At 47.0% G+C, this 16069-nt stretch overlaps 1 protein-coding gene across 1 annotated transcript in view; it reads left to right on the forward strand.

Moving 5' to 3' along the window:
• The first annotated feature begins 1236 nt into the window (after positions 1-1236).
• NMNAT3 (nicotinamide nucleotide adenylyltransferase 3) overlaps positions 1237-16069 on the forward strand; it is a 115784-nt gene continuing 100951 nt past the window's right edge. Inside the window, exon 1 of the mRNA XM_059920215.1 lies at positions 1237-1524. The gene's annotated coding sequence lies outside the window, so the exon portion shown is untranslated. The remainder of the gene's footprint in view (positions 1525-16069) is intronic.

A 16069-nucleotide genomic window follows, 5' to 3' on the forward strand; every position in this document is an offset into this window, starting at 1 on the left:
AGCAGAGGAAGGGGAAGGACTGAACTCTCAGGAGAGAAGGGGTGTCAGGGAGGGTGTGGACACCGCTTCTTCAGTCTGAGTAAGCAGAGGTGGACCAGCCCCTTCACCTGTGCACTTATTGGGTGCTAGCTGTGTGTCCCCTGTGCTGATTCGGGAGGGGACAAGTAAGGGCCCTCCTAAAAGTAGAGACAGTATGCCTGTCCAGCCAACATCATGGGAGCACTGTGAGAATCTGGTGATCCGGCAGGGGCCCAGAGCCAGCTTTATAAAACACTCCGTACTAAGAACCTGTCACGGATGCTAGGAAAAGCTGGGAATGAGGTGTGCAGCAGTCACAAAACCTTGACATCACCCTTGATATCTCTTTTTTTTGCACACTTCAGTTCACTCCATTAGGAAATCCTATTGGCAGAAATTGTTGCATCTTGACCTTCACCGCCCCTGTAAGGACTGGGAGTTATGGAGGGTTCTGGGTGGGCAGAGGAGGCCAGGCCACACTGGGGAAGCAAATTCAAGAAATAAATTACCTGCGAAGATCTCAGAGGATATGGACCTGAATCTCCAAGGTCCCAGCATTTTGTTGTGATTGCTTTTTCCCATTCTAAATAAATTTTCATTTGCAAGGCTTGATTCTGTAGGGCTTTCTAAAACAGCCCTCCTACTCCCCTCCCCCCACAATTGTATACGCTTCAGGCCCCAGAAAGCCTTCATCCACTCCTGGTTTGAGGTGTCAGAGCTCACCAGGGCAGGACTTGAGAACAGAGGGGTAAACTTGTCAGGAGAGGGAAGGCAGGGGCGCAGGAAGAGAGTAAATCCTCATCGAACATGGCAGAAAGTCAACAGATAACTCAAGAAACCTCTGTGTAAGCTTATTTTTTAGCGACAAGGGGGTAAGCACTAGCAGAACTCAACGCAGTAAGTGCTATAAAGGACTGCGTGGTGGGGCGCAAGGGAGAGGGCTCTGTTGCTTCCATTATAAGAACATGCAGGTAATTTTATTTTGTAAAAAGTGCTCATGCATTACTTAGATATATTTTTAAATTCGATCTTTAAAAAAAGAAAGTAAAAAATAAAAATAAGTAATAAAACGGAACGCAAAACATAGAAAAATAAAATGCAAAGGCGCACACAAGCCAGGGAGTGGGAGCAGAGGCGGGGCGCTGGGGGCGTGGCTTGGCATGAAGGGGCGGGGTGCTGGGCGGGGTCTCTTTAGGACCCGCCCCCATGGAGGAAGTTGGGCGCCGCGGTTTCTCTCTGACTCCGCCCACCTCGGGAAGCCCTTGCAGCGCAGGGTCAAGTTCGCCTTAGGCCCTCTCCCCAGCGCGGGGGTGGGAAGGGCAGGTGACTGGCTGCCCAACCGTAAAGGGCGGTGCGTGCGGAGGCCTGGAGCGGTCTTCACCGGGCCTTGGGTGCGGGGCCGCGCGCGGGCGAAGAGCCCCGGTTCGGCGCCGCCGGGCCTCCAGTCCCCTGCAGTCCCCCCCCAGAGGCTCGCCGAGTGCCTCTGCGGAGCCCCGCGACGCGCAGGTAAGCGCAGCCAAGGCCGGGCCTGTTCAGCCCGCCTTTGCCCTGGCGGGCGCCCGCCGAAACCTGGCCCGCGCCGGGACGACAGGTGGCGGCGGAGTGCGGAGCCCGGTAGCCCGTCTGGGTCGGATGAACCCCAGAACGCCTCCTGTGTACAGCCGGCGCTGCCCATTCTCGCCACAGCGTTATCGACCTAACCCCAGCACCCCTGTGGCTCAGACCCGAGCCCATCTTCAGCACTCGCGCACTCAACAAATGCAAATAAGGATCCACCAAATCCTGCATGCCATATGAGTGCCCGCCACTGGGCTCAGTGCTGGGGGGTACAGTGCGGGCCAACGAACGTAGTGCCCACCCCCCGTGGAGCTCGCGGTCTGGTAAGAGAGACCCACAGCAAATAGGTAATCTCCACACGTGAGTGTAAAAGTTAAAACTGAAAGATCTGTGAAGATAAGAAGTGCAGTGTGCTGGGAGAGCATTTAGCCGGTGGTCCCCATCTATAAAGGATGCTGGAGCTCACACTTCAATATGAATGGCAGGGTCCCGAGGTGGAGAACGATGGAGCAAACACACTTGCTGGGAGAGAGTGTGGCTTGTTTGAGAAAAGGAAGGTCAGTGGGACCTGCCCACTGAAAGTGGGAAGCAAAGCAAGTTCCCTAACTTCCTCCTCTGTAAAATGGGACTGTTCCTCCCCATTGACGATTGAGACTTTGCATGTAAATGACTTAGTGGTGTTCCAAGCGTGCAGTAAGTGAAGTGAAGGTGAAGGTTTCTGTGGATGGAGCAGGGTGTTGATCTGGGCTGAACGCAGTGTGCTACCTCTGGGCACTCACTTCCCCTCTCCTGGAGTCCTGTCTCCTTGTCTGAGTAGAATCTCTCAAACAGCTTGTTCTCTAAAATGAGGACTGCTTTAGTCATTCATTCTTAAAATATTTAACTGGTGCCCACTTTACATTGGCCTTGCCCTCCTGGAGCTCATGCAGGGTGGGCCAGGTGAAGTACACTGGTAGTCTCAGCCGTGGTGCTCTGGAGCCCAGAGGAGAGAGCCTGATCCAATCGCCTTGCCAGGGAAAGCCTCCTGCTTCCGTCAGGGCCAGGTATACATTTCCCAGAAAGGCTCACCTGTTAGTGCCAACACCATGAACCCCCTGAGAACATAAGGCTCACACTCCTCTGCTGAGCATGTTACTTCCTTATTTTCGTTGGTGGCATCTCCCCCCAAAACGGGCCAGAAAACTCCCAAGAGGCAGCAACCCTACTGGTCCCTCGCTGAGGACCCCCAGGGATTTAGGAGAGGTTTGGAAGCATCAGAAAACACCGGCTGGCGACTGCTTGGTATATTTTATTGGCTTGGATGATGCCAATTCCTTCTTTGGCTCGGTTTATACTGTTGGTGGAGACTGCGGATTTGCTCCATGAAAACAGGCCGGGAGGCCCAGAGAGTGGAGAACACAGTTGAGAGAAGAGTCTGGCACCATTTGTGAGTAGGGGTAAAAAAATTAAAAAAGCAGAGGACAGGTGTTAACAGAAGGGTGCTGGGGGAAGAGGGGGAGAGGGCAGGCTTTGTGCAGCCACTCTGTTTCCCCTCGCAGACCGAGGCAGTGCCACCTGCGGAGAGCAAAAGGAGACCGCTGGGTTAGGCAGTCACAGACCTGGGTTCAGGTTCTTATTTGTTACTTCCCAGCTCTGTGCCTGACCCTGGGCAAGTCACTTATTATCTGATTGTGCAAGCTTAAGACAGTGCTTGGCATCTAGTTGGCCCTGAAGAAATGTAACCTTCCTCCCTCTTCCCCTAAGTGAACTAAAATGGGAGTAATAATAGTGCCCGCCTAAGAGGGTTATTATGGGGATTTAATGAGTTAATGTACCTAAAATACATAGAGCAGTGCCTGACATGTAGAAGTTACTGCTGCTGCTGCTATTGTTATTATTCCTTATTCTGGGTAAAAATTGGTGAAACAAGGCAGGCAGAAGATAGGAGGTGGGGGTGAGAGGTTGGTTCTGAGGAACTGTGCAGGGTGATTAGTGGGGGAGTTGTGTTATCTGTTGCAGTGGTTTTACTGGAAAGCATCAGCCCTGGCAGGAAAAAGCGGTGTTCTGGGTGATAAAAGGCCTCTTGGGCAGCCAGGCTGTCAGAAGGCCTGAAGACTCAGGCCAAAGAAAACACAGCAAAAGCATGGGGGAAAAACTAGGGTTGAAAAAGATCCAACGTTGTCTTGTTTGGATTGTCCCTAACCCACAGCTGGGTGTGGGTCCCCGGTGAATAGCTGCCCCTGCTCCATGCTGACCCCTGCCCTCCTGTGGCTATGGTAATTGCCTGAAACCGGTCCAGGAGCTGTGGAATCCAATTCTGTAAGCCCTGTACCCAGCAGAATACTGGGCCCATAATGAAGGCATGAATGAATGAATGAATGAACAAAGGAACCTAAACCCACAGATCAAATTTCTCAGTGTGCAAGTGTGCTGTTAAAAGAAGGGAGTATGAAGATAGGGAGAGATAACTAATGTTTTTAGGCCCTTGCTAAGGGCCGAGGATTTTCATGTATGTTGCAGCTTAGTGGTGAACACTGCAGCTTTGGAGTCAGATGAAATTGCCTTTGTGACCTCACATGCGTGACAGAAGCTCTCTGAAGTACAATTTTGCATCTGTAACATGGGACTCATTGCCCCTCATTTGTAGGGCCGTTATGAGCAGTCAGTAATGCTCATATGTAAGTGTGTGGTGTGCCGTCCTCAATGCACAGCACAGGGTTTGGGAAGTACTCAGTCAGTAATAGCTGCTGTTATTATTATTATATTGATTAATCCTCTCAGTGCTGTCCACTGTGATGAGGAAACGGAAGGCCACAGACACAGATGGGTGGCGTTGATTCTGAACTCTGTCCCGTCTGGAAGCAGAGGTTCTCTGCAGACGCTAACCAGACAGCTTTATGTGCATTTCATGCATTACTTAAAGCACTTGACTATGTGAAATTTTAAAAGGAAAAAAAAAAAACTGCAAAATTATAATTTATGTGTCTTTCAAGTTCAGGTATTTTATCATCTAGATAAATCTTCCATGCATCTATGTTAAACCACTTTGGGCTGTCGAAGCTTTTAAATAAAGTGGCTCATCCTGACCAGTGTCTGTCTTTGCTCGTTTATCACAGTTCTCTGGTAAAGACAGACAGATCCCCTTTTGCAGGGCAGGCCTCAGGATGGCAGCTCCTGCCCCACCGTTTTAGCCGTGTGGTTCTGCACGGTGTGTTTAACAAACCACAGTGGACTCGTGATTCCCTCATCATTGTCTCTCTCATGTACACATAGACCCACAGCACCAATCTTGGAACTAGGAATAGAAAGGCGTTCTGTGGCTAGTGTGAATCTGGGGAAATCACAGGTTCTCAGTGATGGGTTTGGCGGGTGAAAACGCCTTGGATGAATGTGGCGGTGTCTTCTAGAAGTCAGGGCTGTCTGCCCTTTCCACCCAGGAGTGCCGTCTCTGGGTCTGGCCTCCCGCCCAGTAAAGGTCTGATCTGCATCCCCGTGCCTTCCTGCTGCCCCTGTCTCTGGCCGGATCTGCCCCGAAAGCTGGAACCCCTGCAGCACCTGCAAGGGCACAGCCTATTGCAGGGAAGCCTTTCCGAAACAACTCTGCATTCCCATGGTCCCACTGGGCCCCTCTGCTGGGCATCACTTTTCCTGCTGCCCTGGCATTACCTCCTCTGTGGGCAGTGAGCGCTTCCACAGCTATTGGATTGAGCACCCCTGGTGCCCAGCACCATGTCTTGCTCATTTTCCTCCCTCCTTCTCTCCCTTTCTTCCTTCTATACATGCTCAGGCAGGGTCCTGGGGATGAGAATGCTGAGACAAAGTGACACAGTCTCCACACTCATGCGGCCCAAAGACATCATGGGACAGATTATTGATAAAGACAGAATTAAGCACATGACCACACACACAACGTCAAGTTATAAACCAGATTAACTGCCATGAATGAGAAGCCTGGCATGCCAGGAGAACGCATAAAGGTGGGATAGATATAGAGATTTAGTCAGCATTGATATAGATAGAGGGGGCCCGGAAATGTTGGTTGGAGGCTTATACTGAATTATTTATATACCTTTGAAGACTGTTGGATGGTATTTTTCTATGAATTCTGGCAAACAATATTTTATGCAGCCAAAGTAGTCTTATAAGAATGTGTACTTTAAAAATCACTGAGCTTTGGCTTCCAAATGGGAAAATAATGCTAATGCTCCGGTTTACTTAACCCTTTAGAGTTGCAGAGCCCCTCCTTGGATATTGTCTCATTGGATGTGCTACTTCTCAGCATCTCTCATACTAGGTGGCGGCAACATACAGGTGTCCAGCTCACCTGGGGTAGATTGGGCGTGGTGGGCCTTGAGGCCCTCTCCCTTCAGAGTGACAGGGACCACCAAGAGCCTATTTTTTTCTCCTTCTTTGATATCTCTGGGCACATCAGGCTGAGGTTCTGGCATAGATTTTATGACATTGCGTCTAGAGACCTGTCATTTGAGGGGAAAGAAGGGCAAAGCTGACTGCTCTTGTCTGGGTGTGTGGAGGACACCTGTCTGCATGCAGCTGAGGGAGGGCGGGATAGCTGGCAGTGACCTACCCCTCCAGAGCCCCGCCATCCCAGCGTGGTCCCTCGTCAGGAACCAGCGTCCTCCAGAGGCACACCACGCCTACCTTCAAGCCCAGGCAGTTCCTCTGAGAACAAAGAGAAAATCATACTCGAAGTCCAGTTTTAAATAAGACATGATCCAAACAGCCCCAGGAAGCATTCTCTCTCCATGACTAAATATTATTAGAGAGTTATTTTATTTATTTGGCCAGCGCTGATGACAAAATACATCTTCGATCCCTACCTGTCTCAGAGGTAGACCTTATTACAAGAGATGAGCTGCCGTCTTCCCCGAAGCAAAGGAAGGAAAGTCGCATCGCTGTGCAGAAATTGAGCAGGCCTCCGCGCCAGTCTTGGTGGGGTTGGGCTTGAGCGCTGTATTCTCAGGGTACAGGTCTAATAGGCTTGTAATCATGTGGCTCTGAGCCATGGAGAAAAGAAGTGGCTCTGGAAATCTGCCTTCCATAAGGCTGACACACAGTGACGGTATTTATTGCCTCTAGGAAGTGCATGTTAAGGGGTAGGTATTTATGAAAAGGGTTCTGAGGAGTAAATGTGCCCATCAGTCAGCCTGGAACTCTTTAGAGCTCCTAAGATGGTTTTAAATTAGAGCCAGTCTTCCTTCCTGCCTTCCGCCTTCCATCAGCAACCCCCTCCCTTGCTTCCTGTTATAGAAATGAACTGTCAAGGCAGGACACAGCCCAGGTAGGAGTGTGGGAACTCTCCTGACTTGCAGAGTTCACGTATTCAAGGCAGATGTGTGAGGGTTCGCGCCTTGATTCCGGTCCTTCCCACCTAGTTACCGCATTGGCAAGACAGGAGTGTGGAGCAAGGCTGAGCAACGAGATCAGCCTAACTGCCCCCTAACCACAGCCACCAGCTGCTCTGCTCTCAGCCAGTCTGCCGGAAAGGGTGGACAGTTGGTGGGGCGGGGGGAAGAATGATGAAAACAAGTGATGCAAACTAAGCTGAATTGGGGCCCAGTAAGTGGCATATGGGAGAGAATGAATGTCAGTGTCAGGGAATCCCACCAGGCCAGGTAAAGAGCAGGCTTTAAAAGGCTAGAAGTTGCTCTGTGAGCAGTTGATCATTAGAACAGAAGGCCTGTTACACGAATTAGTGTGTAGGAGTCTAACTTGAAATTATTATTGACCTTCAAATGTTCATTTTAAAGATCAGAAATTGGTGTTTATTGCACAAACCCTATACTTAGTATCAAAGACTGCTTTGCTTTTTAATTCTCCCATCAGGCCTTCTTCTATGTAACTTTTTTTTAAAATTTCATTTAATTTTTTTAATACAGCAGGTTCTTATTAGTTAACTGTTTTATACATATTAGTGTATATATGTCAATCCCAATCTCCCAGTTCATCCCCCCCATCCCCCCCCCCCGCTTTCCCCTCTTGGTGTCCATACGTTTATTCTCTATATCTGTGTCTCTATCTCTGCCTTGCAAACCGGTTCATCTGTACCATTTTTCTAGATTCCACATATATGCGTTAATATACGATATTTGTTTTTACCTTTGTGACTTACTTCACTCTGTATGACAATCTCTAGGTCCATTCACGTCTCTACAAATGACCCAATTTCGTTCCTTTTTATGGCTGAGTAATATTCCATTGTATATATGTACCACATCTTCTTTATCCATTCGTCTGTCGATGGACACATAGGTTGCTTCCATGTCCTGGCTATTGTAAATAGTGCTGCAAAGAACATTGGGGTGCATGTGTCTTTTTGAGTTATGGTTTCCTCTGGGTATGTGCCCAGTAGTGGGATTGCTGAGTCATATGGTAGTTCTATTTTTAGTTTTTTAAGGAACCTCCATACTGTTCTCCATAGTGGCTGTATCAATTTACATTCCCACCAACAATCCAAGAGGGTTCCCTTTTCTCCACACCCTCTCCAGCATTTGTTGTTTGTAGATATTTTGATGATGGCCATTCTGACCGGTGTGAGGTGATGCCTCCTTGTAGTTTTGATTTGCATTTCTCTAATAATTAGTGATGTTGGGCATCTTTTCATGTGTTTGTTGGCCATCTGTATGTCTTCTTTGGAGAAATGTTTATTTAGGTCTTCTGCCCATTTTTGGATTGGGTTGTTTGTTTTTTTAATATTGAGCTGCATGAGCTGTTTATATATTTTGGAGATTAATCCTTTGTCTGTTGATTCGTTTGCAAATATTTTCTCCCGTTCTGAGGGTTGTCTCTTCATCTTGTTTATAGTTTCCTTTGCTGTGCAAAAGATTTTAAGTTTCATTAGGTCCCATTTGTTTATTTTTGTTTTAATTTCCATTACTCTAGGAGGTGGGTCAAAAAAGATCTTGCTGTGATTTATGTGAAAGAGTGTTCTTATCTACAGTTTAAAAAAAAAAAAAAAGAGTGTTCTTCCTATGTTTTCCTCTAAGAATTTTATAGTGTCTGGTCTTACATTTAGGTCTTTAATCCATTTTGAGTTTATTTTTGTGTATGGTGTTAGGGAGTGTTCTAATTTCATTCTTTTACATGTAGCTGTCCAGTTTTCCCAGCACCACTTCTATGTAACTTTTATGATGCTATTGGTCGACCTTGTCTTAACATTTTTTGTGTGTGAGAAAGAGGATGCCAGTTTCTGTTACCTGGTTTATATTTTATGACTAATCCAAGAACTGTAGATGATAAAAGTAGGGGGGCTTCCTGTTTCAGATGTCACTGAATTGCTGCCTTTTGGCTTCTGGAATTCTGTCTTAAGAAAATAATTTGAAAATTGGAAAATGCCACTGTATGAAGATGCATCATTATTTATAATGGTGAAAACTTACAAGTGACTTGAATATCCAGTATAGGAGGGTGTCAAGTTACAGAACACCAGGTTGGTGGAATATTTAAAAACAGGAAGATTAGTAATGAGAGAAGTCATTACCCGCTCAGTGAACAGAATACTGTTCCATGAAAGATGTATTCAGGAAAATGGTCTATGAGGGGTGCCTCAAGGGGACAAGAATTGCATTTGAACAGTGGAACAATGGCTGACTTTTTTCCATATTTTAAACTTTCTATATTATTTTATTACTCCTATAAAGTCTTTTTTAAATTCTAAAACGAGCCAAGTTCAATAATGATCTTTATGCTATTTGCGATTTTAAGGTCACTGCATTCGTGGCCTTATCCTGATTAAATCTCTTACTCAACAGTTTCTAAGGCCAGGCTTGGCTCCCTGCCTTGGTGTCTCTGGTCGAGGGACATCCTCTGGGGCCACTGGCTGAGTGGCCAGGAGATGTGCTCCCTCTGGCTGTGTAGACTTAGATTCTCAGGGTCTTATAAGTTGGAGGCGGCAACTGCCCACCCCTGCCCTGCAGGCTCACACCCCTCTGCCAGTCTCTCTCATCCCTGTTCCCCACCTAGTCCCCAGTGGTGGGGTAGGGATGGGGGGTTTGGGTTTGCAACCTTTGGGGGCTTCATTGGTAAAGTTTCAGCAAACTCTGCCCCCCGGCCCCAAACACACACTCACTCACTCCCTAAGTCAGCAGTTGCCTGGGGCGGCCCTACATCACTCTGGCTTCTTGTCCTGCTTAGACCTTGGTACTCCCGTACCTCAGGGCCTGGATTCTACATTCTTGACGCCAGCTGTCCCAGTGTCCACCCTGTCCCCCTCCATCCTCTGCTGCCCAGTGCTGGCAGGGGCCTAGTGCTTGGCCAATGGTACGTCCTAAAGCAGCAGTTCTCATACTCAGCTGGCCATACGTTGGGAAATCATGGCACGTGTCCTTACATGAGACAAGGATTTGAGTCTGTGTGGTTTATTTGGAAGGAAATCCCAAATAAAGAAGGGAAATAAGGAAGTAGGGAAATGAGCCAGAGAGGCGCACCATCGAGCCCATCACCATCGTGGACCACTGGAGTTTAAACCTGCTGGGAGTTTCCGGCAGCCAGTGTGTAGGGCACCCATCCCAGAATTGGCCTCTCCTGGGGATGGGCGGCTGGGTATATACACACCCTTGCGATCCGTCATTGGTTGAGCAAGGCTCCTTAGGGGAAGCGAATTCTCTGGGACTTCCGGCAGCTTCCAGTCACCAGGTAAAGCACCAGGGCAAAGGGCTGCAGGTGCTGACTCATAGAAGACGCTGGCTTGCTCTGAAACAATGAGTCCTGAGAGCTCAGGGCGTAGCACGGACAGCGTCTGCTGTGCTGTTCTTCCCTAAACACCATGAACGTGATCAGTGCGCTAAACTGAAAATAACCAAATCCATAATTCTGTGCTGAATCAGACCTGTTTATACTCAATTGAAGACTACCTTAAGAGTAGCCAACCCTCAAAATTTATGAAAAATCATGGGAAGAAAACTTTAGAAAAGAAAAATATTACCATTTTTTTCCCCTGTGAGTTGGGCTAGACTACCAATATTTGATTTAAGTGGCAGAACACTAGTATTCTGCAGCCATGCGCTTTGAGACCCAACACTTTAAAAGACGGCCTGAGTATATAAGAAGAGTTATCTTTATTTTGGCAATGTTTCCCCCTCTCTTGTAGCTCGATTTTTTTTCTGTTATTTTTCAAGTGTAATACACTAAGATGACCCTAAAAGGAAAATTCATTGGGAGAAAACATTGAACCTCATTTGTATCAACCCATAATTATGTCTCCAGTGCCGTGTTTTAATATTAATGCTGGATTCACCATACTGACACTGATACCAGAGGATGGGAGAGAATGTCTGTAGTTATGGCTTTAGACACTGTGATAAATGTTTTGTAGTCATTGCCTTTCTATAGAAACACTCCATCTCCAATTAAAGATTTAGTAAGCACTTCATCAAAGTATCTGTTAACAATTGACATACAATATGGTTGTGCTGACATTTCAACTTAATTCACTCTATAGTTTGAGTCCCAATCCATTTTATATGCCTGTTTTTTTTTTTTCTATGCACGGAGGAGGAATAATGGCAGAAATTTGGGGGCATATTGCAGATTCTAGAAACATTTCCATGTATTTATTATTATTGTCTGTTGGCATATTTGTCACTACAAATGAGAAAGCCTTACTCCAAGAGAAGATTTAAAATTGTTCATGTAGCAAGCTCAATAGGATTTAGTGGCTAAATCTCATATGCTTTGAGTTATGGGCATTTTAGTATTTGCATAGAAGGGGCATTCATTCACGATCCCGGCATTTTAGAGAAATGAGGCCATTTCCCTTTAAGGTATGGTTTAATGTGCGTTCCATAAAGAGCGGGATGGCGATGCTTGGTGCTAGTGCCCTATTCCTGTGTCCCGTGCGCACAGCAGACGTCACTCCCTGATACCCAAGCCTGCATCCTCCTCTACAAAGCGTCCCCTGCAGCCACTCCAGCTCCTCAGGACTGGCTGACTAGATGAAGCCTGTGGACTCCCCATGCTGTTGCACACCTTTGTACTTGGCCTTGACATTACTGTGCACGGCCAGCAAAACAAAGGAATCCTTCACAGTCTCTCTCTAAAAAAAAAAAGATGAACTCAAGAGGTAGTTTTTCCTCACCTTGTGCTTTTCAGTCGCCTCTTTGTTGTGCAGACGGTATCTACTCAATTTGTTAATGTTTGTCTCCCTTGTTTCGTTCTATTATATGCATTTTGATTTTTCCCTTTCTGCCTTTTCCCCTCTAATGTTGCTCAGAAGATAAAGCAGGGAGCCCCAAATTATTTGCTGTTTGGTCTCATCAAGTTTGGTTGCAGTGATTTGTATTGATGGGAATGCACTGAGAGCTTCCTTTTTTTCCCACCACTTCAGGAAGGCTACTCTCCTATAGAGAGGTCACCAGTGACCTCTGCATTGCCAAATCTTCCAGAGCTCTCTCTGTATCTTCGGTGTAACATTTGACACCTCTGACCATGCCCAGCTCTTGAACTCTTCTTTCTTGCATTTTCCTCCTTCTTCCCTGATGATGATTCTTTGACTTCTACCTGCTCCTTTTCCTCTGCTGGCATTTTCAGTGGGGCATCCCCGGGGGTCTCCTTCTCTTGTTTGTGCACTCCACCTGGATGACTTCATTCCCGGCCCTGGTTTTTAATGACCACCTTTACCCAGACGCCTCCTGCATCCTCAGCTCCGTCACATCCCCTCTCTGGAGCCCAGACCTTGGTACCCAGCAGCCTGCTGAATGGTGCCCCTTGTGGTCCCCATGGGCATCCAGAGTCATATGTTTCATTTGTTTAGACTATTCCTACTTTCATAGGGCCAACTAAATACTTGCCCCCAGGTTGGTTTCTGCTACCCCCTTGGGCTTATAGGTAAACTGTTCTAAGTGTGTCAGAAAGCTTCCATGTTGGAAAATCAAGTGTAAGACAGAGGCACAAACCAAGAACTGCTCCTCAAAACTTAAGGGATTGAAAGAAAACAGTTATTTGGTTCTTGTCTCTACAGTTCTGGGGGTTGGCTGGACTCAGTGAAGCAGGTCCCACCCTGGGGCTCTCATCTCGTGGCAGTTAGTTGGCCATCTCAGTGCCCCCCCTCACTCAGGGCCTAGTGGCTGGGACCTGGGCTGGGCGGGGCTGCTGGCCTCGGTTCCCCCCTGCAGGACAACTGGGTTCTGAGAGCAAACATCCCAAGAGGACCAGGTGGAAGCTCCGTCACCTCTCTTGGCACACCCTCAGATGTCTCAGGGTGTCATTTCTGCCATATTTACCTGCCTGCCCAGCTACAGAGGGACAGGACGTAGACCTGCTTCTCAACAGAAGGCACGCCAGCATCACGTTGCAGCTGTGTTGGAAATGCACCTAAGCCACAGTCCCCAAACGTGTCTAACTATCCCTTTGAGAACTACCCTAAATGCCACAGAAGCTTTACCTTTTATTTAAAATTTTTTTGGAATAGGTAACATATTTACATGATTGGAAAGTTAAAAAAAAATAAATGTAAATGTATTCAATGAAAATGGTCTTTCTCATCCCATATCCCAATACCCTTACCTCCCCACAGACAACCACTGTTATGTTTCTTTATAATTCTTTGAGAGTTTATAGGTCTTTTTTATATTTCACCCCTATACAAAACACAGTATTCTACACTCACCATTTTGCATTTTGCTTTTTTTTTTTTTTTTTTGCTTAACAATATGTCTGGGAGAGGTTTCCATATCAGTACATAAAGCATTCTCTCCTTCCCTCTCTCCCTTCCTCTTCGTCTCCCTCCCTCACAGATGCACAGCATTCCACTGAGCGGCTTTACCCCAGTTTACTTAACCAGTTCTCTGTGGGTGGGCCCCGGGCTGTTCGCAGTCTTTCTCTATGACAGATGCTACTGCAGTGCATAACATACATATGCCATCCTTCATGTGAGACAATAAACTAGGAAATCTTCCTCAAGGGCTCCAGCCTGTTATGTGTATCCTCTTCCCATAATGCCTTGCAGCTCCTTCCATCGTGCACTTACCTGCCTCCTCTCACTGGACTGTGGGCTCCCACGGGTCATGGGCTGTCGCCGTTGTAGCTCATTTCCACACTGCCTGGCACAGGGAGCTCGGTGTCCACAGTGTGCAGAGGAGGCCTGTGGCGAGGAGGGGGAAGAAGGAAGAGTAGGGAAAGGTGACTGAGTACAGGTTTCTGGGTGGCCTGTGATCCACCTCCTCTAATTTCATTTGGAGCCTTGTCTCTTAGTGGCAGGTACCACTTGAGGCCTAAGTGGGTCCTCCCTCAGTCACTGAAACTGGAACCTGGTCCCACCCTATCCTGCCTAGCTTCATGGCTGTACCCCAGGAGGCCTGGGCCCAAAGCCCAGTTTATGTGCAGTCTCCCTGTTCAACCCAGGACCACTCTCTGACAGCTTGTCCTTTCCTGCTTGAGGAAGTATTCTTAAATCACATATTTTCACTCTTTCTCTGCTGGGAAATGTATTCCCTAAGGAATATAGATTGTTTTTGTTAAATTAGGGAGGCTTATCTCTAACCCTCACGGGAAAAATGGACAGTTATGCTAGTTGTTTTAAAGAAGGCTTTCTGGGGATGTTCAAGATTCTTTCTGTTACAAGGAATAGAAACCTCACTCAAACTAAGTCAAGCAAAGCTAGGCATATGGCTATTAGAATAAAAACGTTTTAGGGTATCAGGCACAGCTGGATCCAGGTGCTCAGATCATGGCACCAGGAAGTGCACCTTCTCTATCTTTCAGCAGTTCCACTATGAACACCACTGTGTTGGCTTCACTCTCTAAGGTAGGGAGAATGGCAGCTCCAGGCTTATGTGGAGTTTACAGCTCCTGATTTCAGAAGAAGATACTCTTTCGTCCAGTGTTCATATTGAAAAGGGGCTCTGATTTGTCTATAGTTAAGGTTTTCTGGCCATCTTGATTGACAGACCTTCCAGAATCATAAGGAGTGGTAGCAGAGCAGTTTCCAAAACACATGGAGTGGCCCACTGCAGATGGTGATTCAAAATTCAAATTTCAGACTGAGAGGAGTACCTGAATTGGAGGTGGTAGGCCTAGGAGTGAGTTAAAAAAAATTCACTGTGCTCATCTCTCTATTTTTGTATATGTTTGAAATTTTCTGTAGTAAATAGTGCTTTTTTTAAAAAGTTCATTATAAAAAAGAAAAGAAGAGCAGTTTTTTTCTGACTTGGTTTGGGAACTCTCAACAAAAAAGCCTGCACATCCCTGTATGTTTACTGTCTGATTTTCTCACTCTCTCATTTTCTTCTCATTGTGTAAAGAAACCTTAATCCTTACTCTCCTCTAAGCTGGGGATTGGGAGGAAAACACATAATAGTTGACTTAAGATTTGTGTGGTGTGCTGGGAGGGGCACGGGGGTAAGGCAGTCAGATGTCCGTAAGTCCATGTCTCCATGGTTCCCAGGACAAAAGGCTTGGAATATTCCAGCCAGGGGAAAGAAGGAAGTCAATGCTGGCTCCCTCTAATGGTCAGTACTGGAGCCTCAGTTAGTGTGGACAAGACGAGGTGAGACTTTCATGGGGTCCTGGGCTTTCTCACATGTGTTATTAGGAGAAGGTCAAGGTCCTCAGACCGTCACAGACTGGCTGCTAGGAGATATTTTAGAGAGTGCTTAGATAGCCTTTTCATTTTGTAAGTGAGGAAACTGAGGCCAGAGGGGTTGAGTGACTTGCCCAAGGTCACACAGCGAAGTAGCAGGAGCAGAGCTAGATTGGAGTCCCCATAATCTGACATCTGAGTCTGGTACCACTTAATAGCTGTGTGACCTTGAGTAAGCCCCATTACCTCTCTGAGTTTCAGTCTCTCTCTGGTGGACGGAATAATGGCCCACATCCCAATACCTGGAACCTGTGAATAGGTTTGGTTACATGGCGTGAGGGAATTAAGGTTGCAGATGAAATTAAGGTTGCTAATCAGCTGACTCTAAAATTATCTTGGATCATCCAGATGGGCTCGATGTAATCACAAGAGTCCTTACAAATGAAAGAGGAAGGCTGGAGAGACGGTCACAGTGATACAGTGTAAGAAAGACTGGGCCGGCCATCACTGGCTGGGAAGATGGAACAGGGCACGAGCCAAGGAATAGGGCAGCCTCTGGAAGCTGGAAAAGGCAAGAAATGGATTCTCCCTTAGAGCCTCTAGAAAGAAATGCAGCCCTTCGACACCTTGGTTTTAATCAAGTGAGACCTCTTTTGGACTTTTGACCTCCAGAAGTGTGAGATAATAAAATGTATATTGTTTTAAGTCACTAAGTAAAGGGGGGTAATCATGTCTTTCTTGAAAGATTGGAGTGTGGAGTCAGGGAGATATTGTCCAAAAATTACACAGCAAACTCCTGGAATGTAGCAGATGCTTAATAAACAGTAGTGTTGATGGTGGGCAGCGGTGGTGGTGGACAGTGGTTGTCATGAACACAGAGTGAAGGAGGAGGAGCTGATGGCAGGTGGTTTTGAAGAACCAGGGTTGGTGCCTTGAGGCGAGGTTCGGGGCTAGCGGGAGGCCAGTAGGAGACACCAGATG

The sequence above is a fragment of the Balaenoptera ricei genome, chromosome 4 (assembly GCF_028023285.1).
Source record: "Balaenoptera ricei isolate mBalRic1 chromosome 4, mBalRic1.hap2, whole genome shotgun sequence".
NCBI classification, from domain to species: domain Eukaryota; kingdom Metazoa; phylum Chordata; class Mammalia; order Artiodactyla; family Balaenopteridae; genus Balaenoptera; species Balaenoptera ricei.